The sequence below is a fragment of the Cebus imitator genome, unplaced genomic scaffold (assembly GCF_001604975.1).
Source record: "Cebus imitator isolate Cc_AM_T3 unplaced genomic scaffold, Cebus_imitator-1.0 Scaffold283, whole genome shotgun sequence".
In the NCBI taxonomy this organism is placed as follows: domain Eukaryota; kingdom Metazoa; phylum Chordata; class Mammalia; order Primates; family Cebidae; genus Cebus; species Cebus imitator.
This window is the reverse complement of record NW_016107598.1, coordinates 2,018,376-2,024,247: the sequence shown is the minus strand read 5'-3', so window position 1 is coordinate 2,024,247 and position 5,872 is coordinate 2,018,376.

Sequence of the window (5,872 nt, the reverse complement as noted above, 5' to 3'; positions counted from 1 at the left end):
AAGAAATGGGCTAAACTAACAATAGAGACAACTAAATTATACTTCACAAATCTAAATGGGGTGACTACAAAGTAGTAGTAAAGTTTATTTTAATACAATCTATCATTGCAGCTTCTTTTTAAATTACAAATCTGGTAACCTAATGCTTTAAAAAACTCCACTGTTCTTCACTACTCATCAGATCAAGCTCAGATTATTACCCAGGTTACAAAATTGGTCATGATCTAGTTCCAAGCAGAAAGCCTTGATTGCTGCTCATCTGTACTACGTGCACTATGTCGACTGGCACAGAACTCTAAATTATTTTCTGAATAGAGGCTTCTTGTTATTTTCTTTTTTCATGCTGTAAAAGGAATACATGCACCATCAGAAATGCTACAAAGAAGAAAATAAAAATCATTCCATAACATTGTCACAGGTAACCAAGTGGTGCTTTACTTTGAAGAAGGAGGAATAGAGCCCTGAGCCAAGGAATGCAAGTAACCTCTAGAAGCTAGAAAATGCAAGGAAATTTTCAGATCATCTTGTAGAGCACCAGAAGAAACATAGTCTGATGACACCTTGATTTTAGCCCAGCTAAACTCATTTTGGACTTCTGACCTCCAGAATTGTAACAAACTTAAGTCACCAAGTTTATGGTAATTTGTTATAGCAGCAATTGGAAACTATATAACACTTCATGAAATTTAACACACAGCAACCTGGCATGGTGGCTCATGCCTATAATCCCAGCACTTTGGGGGGCCGAGGCGGGTGGATCAACTGAGGTCAGGAGTTCGAGATCATTCTGGCCAACATGGTGAAACTCCAACTCTACTAAAAGCACAAAACATTAGCAGGGTGTGGTGGCACATGCCTGTAATCCCAGCTACTCGGGAGGCTGAGGCAAGAGAATCACTTGAACCTGGGAGGTGAAGGTTGCAGCGAGCACCGCTGCACTCCAGCCTGGGCAATAAGAGCAAAACTCTGTCTCGAAATAATATTAATGATAAATAATAATAAAATAAAATTTAAGGCACAGCAGAGCAGCATTATATTATGCCTATTTTAAAATTTATTTCATCACTAACATCTAATAGTTATCTTTGGTCCCTTACTTTTTTTTTTTTTGACACAGTGTCTCACTCTGTCACTCAGGCTGGAGCCCAGTGGTGTGAACACAGCTCACTGCAGCCTTGACCTCCTAGACTCAAGCGATCCTCCTGCCTCAGCCTTCCATGCAGCTGGGACAATAGGCACATGCCACCAGACTTGGCTAATTTTTGAATTTTTTATAGAGAGAGGATCTCACTTTGTTGCCCAGGCTGGTCTTGAACTCCTGGGCTCAAGCAATCCTGCTGCCTTGGCCTCCCAAAGTGTTGGGATTACAGGCATAGCCATGGTGCCTGGCCTGGTCCCTTACTTTTTAAGGTCATATATTTGGGAAGTTTCACATTGCTATGAAATTTCAGTGTTTTTTGATGATCTTGGGTTACAAATTTAAAATAATAGCTGAATATAGAGTGAGGTTGCAAACAATAGATGTCGGTTTTGTTCACTAATATTCATCTAATACCTGCAGAGTGCTGGGCACAGGGTAAACACTCAGTAAATATTCATGGAATGAACTGAATGCGTGGAATCAAATCCTTTTTTTTTTTTTTTTTTTTGAGATGGAGTCTCTGTCACCAGGCTGGAGTGCAGTGGCGTGATCCTGGCTTACTGCAACCTCCACCTCTAGGTTCAAGCAATTCCCCTGCCTCAGCCTCCCAAGTAGCTGAAACTACAGGCACATGCCACAACGCCCGGCTAGTTTTTTGTATTTTAGTAGAGGTGGTGTTTCACCATGTTGGCCAGGATGGTCTTGATTTCCTGACCTCATTATCCACCCACCTTGGCCTCCCAAAGTTCTGGGATTATAGGCATAAGCCACTGCACTTGCCCAGANTTTTTGGAGACAATGTCTTGCTCTGTCACCTAGGCTGGAGTACAGTGGCTCGATCTTGGCTCACTGCAACCTCCGGCTCCTGGGTTAAAGTGATTCTACTACTTCAGCCTCCCTAGTTGCTGGGACTACAGGTGTGCACCACCACACCCAGTTAATTTTTTGTATTTTTAGTAGAGACAGAGTTTCACCATGTTGGCAGTGTTAGTCTTGAACTCCTTACCTCAAGTGATCCACCGGCCTCAGTCTCCCAAAGTGCTGGGATGACAGGCCTGAGCCACTGCTCCTGACCCAAGTCCATTTTTTTTTTTTTTGAGATGGAGATTTGCTCTTGTTGCCCAGGCTGAAGTGCAATGGCGCGATCTTGGCTCACAGCAACCTCTGCTTCCTGGGTTCAAGCCATTCTCCTGCCTCAGCCTCCCGAGCAGCTGGGACTACAGGCATGCGCCACCACACCCGGCTAATATTTTGTATTTATTTATTTATTTTTTAAAGGTGGGGTTTGGGGAAAATGGGGGAGGGACAGTGGGGAGTGGGGAGTTGGGGAGAGATAGCATGGGGAGAAATGTCAGATATAGGTGAAGGGGAGGAAGGCAGCAAATCACACTGCCATGTGTGTACATATGCAACAATCTTGCATGTTCTTCACATGTACCCCAAAACCTAAAATGCAATTAAAAAAATAATAATAAAAAAAAAAAGATGGGGTTTCACCATCATGGCCAGGCTGGTCTTGAACTCCTGACCTCAGGTAATCCACCCAGCTCGGCCTCCCAAAGTGCTAGGATTACAGGCGTGAGCCACAGCGCCCCACCAATATTTTGTATTTTTAATAGAGACAGACTTTCTCCATGTTGGTTAGGCTGTTCTAGAACTCCTGACTTCAGTTGATCCACCCGCCTCAGCCTCCCAATCCTGCTCGGCTGGGATTATAGGTGTAAGCCATTGCTCCTGGCCCCAAGTCAAATTCTCTGGAAACAACATGAATACTGCATTGGTCATTAATGTGCTATTTTAATTAGTGTGCATGCTAAAAGTGTGTGTGTGTGTGTGTGTGTGTGTGTGTTTCCTCCCTGCAAAGATGTAGACAAATTTGGCTGGGCAGGGTGGCTCACACCTGTAATCCCAGCACTTCGGGAGGCCAAGGCTGGTAGATCACGAGGTCAGGAGTTCGAGACCAGCCTGACCAACATGATGAAACCCCATCTCTACTAAAAATACAAAAATTAGCTGGGCATGGTGGTGTGCACCTGTAGTCCCAGCTACTTGGGAGGCTGAGGCAGGAGAATCACCTGAACCCGGGAGGCAGAGGTTGCAGTGAGCTGAGATCATGCCACTGCACTTCAGCCTGGGTGACAGAGTGAGACTCCGTCTCAAACAAACAAACAAACAAATGTAGGCAAACTTGAGTTCTTTGGGTTTCTGTGGGATAACAAATATGCAAGAATAAATATTTTTAAAAATTGTAGTAAAGAAAAAATACACATTAATAAAAGAATGAACCCTTCAAAAGGACAATTCTAACCAGCTTTTCTGAAGTTGCTGAACTCTGCTTCTTTGGCAAGTTACATCCATTTACTGCAGTCTATAGTGGTAGGTTCATTGAGCTAGCCAGTGTTTTTGTCTCTCTCCTGCAAGTGGATGAATTCAAGTGCTGAAAAACAGATTAAGACTTGGATTATTTCCAGTCAGGTCACTCCAATGCTTCATTGACTATTTAGAGAATGTTATTTTTTAGTCAATTGCATGAATTTATTCCAGTTAATCCAAATTAAGCTATTTTAAAAGAGGTACTTTTCTGGGACTTTTATTAACAAAATATAATAGAAAATCAAGAAGTGAAAAAAAAAAATTCCGACAAAAGATGTTACAGGCCAGGCATGGTGGCTCATGCCTGTAATCCAAGCACTTTGGGAGGCCATGGCGGGTGGATCACTTAAGGTTAGGCATTTGAGACCAGTCTGGCCAACATGGTGAAACCCTGTCTCTACTAAAAATACAAAAAATTAGCTAGGCGTGGTGGCGAGTGCCTGTAGTCCCAGCTACTTGGGAGACTGAGACAGGAGACTCGCTTGAACCGGGGAAGCCGAGGTTGCAGTGAGCCAAGATCATGCCACTGCACTCCAGCCTGGGAGACTAAGCAAGACTATCTCAAAAAACAAGTTACAGAATCCATAGATATTCATTTATTTCCTCCTAATTTTAGACACAATACCATCAAGTTTACTCACCTGGTTTCCAGCATAGATAAGAAGTAGTGAATTAGTGTAAGATGGCACTGCACACTAACAAGAAAATGGCACCAAAAGAAGCTAAAAGAAGCCATAGAGGCCAGGAGCAGTGGCTTATGCCTGTAATCCCAGCACTCTGGGAGGCCAAGGTGGGTGGATTGCTTGAACTCAGAAGTTCAAAACCAGCCTGGGCAATATAGCAATACCCTGTCTTGAAAAAAATTTAAGCAGATTTTAAAGTAATTATTAAGTTATTTAAAATTATAACAAACCCATTACATGTTAATATAAATAATACACACACAAAAAGATGCCATAGAAAATAACCACTAGGAATCATCAGGAGGTCACAGTAAATACCAGTGCAACATAATAACTTGGGACACTAATTCTACCCCAATACAGAGATCTTAATTTCCCCATCTATAAAATGCAGATAATAATAGTACTTGCCACATAGTGGAAAGGATCAAATTAGATACAGCAAGGTAATCGAAAAAACAAAAACCAAAAAACAGTGCTTGGACTTAGTAATTATTAAATAAATGTTAGTTTTTCTTTCATTAATTTTATTATTTTATTATTATCATTATTATTACCACTTAAAGTCATGTAACCTTAGGAAAGTTAATCATGCTGAAACTCATTACCCTAGCTTGCGACATATGATTGCAACAAAAATCAAGAAGAACGTGTATATGAAACTATTTTTAAGCTGCCAAATATTAGACACATATTTGTTTATTTATTAAGATGACATTTAACTCTTGTTGCCCAGGTTGGAGTGCAACGGCATGATCTCGGCTCACTGCAACTTCTGCCTCCTGGTTCAAGCGATTCTCCTGCCTCAGCCTCCCAAGTAGCTGGGACTATAGGTGCCTGTCACCTCGTCCAGCTAATTTTTTGTATTTTAAGTAGAGGTGGGGTTTCACCATGTTGGCAAGGGTGGTCTCGAACTCCATCTGCCTCAACCTCCCAAAGTGCTGGGATTGTAGGCATGAGGCACCACACCTGGCCTCAGATACATTTTTAAAGGAACAAATTATCCTATACCTTCTCCAATCCCAAAGAGCTGCAGTGAAATGAACCAAAAAAAGAAGAGTATTCGTGATAATGTTGAATCTTCAAAAATGCATTTAACTGGCTGGGCACAGTGGCTCATGCCTGTAATCCCAACACTTTGGGAGGCCGAAGCAGGCAGATCACCTGAGATCAGGAGTTGGAGACCAGCCTGACCAACATGGAAAAAAACTGTCTCTACTAAAAATACAAAACATGCCTGTAATCCCAGCTACCCAGGAGGCTGAGGCAGGAGAATCTCTTGACCCCAGGAGACGGAAGTTGCAGTGAGCTGAGGTGGCACCATTACAACCCAGCCTGGACAACAAGAGTAAAACTCCGTCACAAAAATAAATAATTAAATAAATAAAATGCATTTAACTAACTTAGTTTATTTAGTTGATGAATATTTACTAAGGAGGCTCAATATGCTGTGTGCTAGACCAGCCCCTGTTGGTCCGATCTCCTCAAGGACCTCTTGTTCTGATACAGAATGCCTCAAATACTTCGAACATAACATGAAATATTGTAATAGATGATAGAAGTAGAAGAGAAAGTACTGTAGGAAGTAGAAAAGTTCCTCTTCAAAATTCCCTTCTTGATAAAAAATGCTACTACTATTACTAATAAATGTTAAAAATAAGTTTCTTTTAAAGGC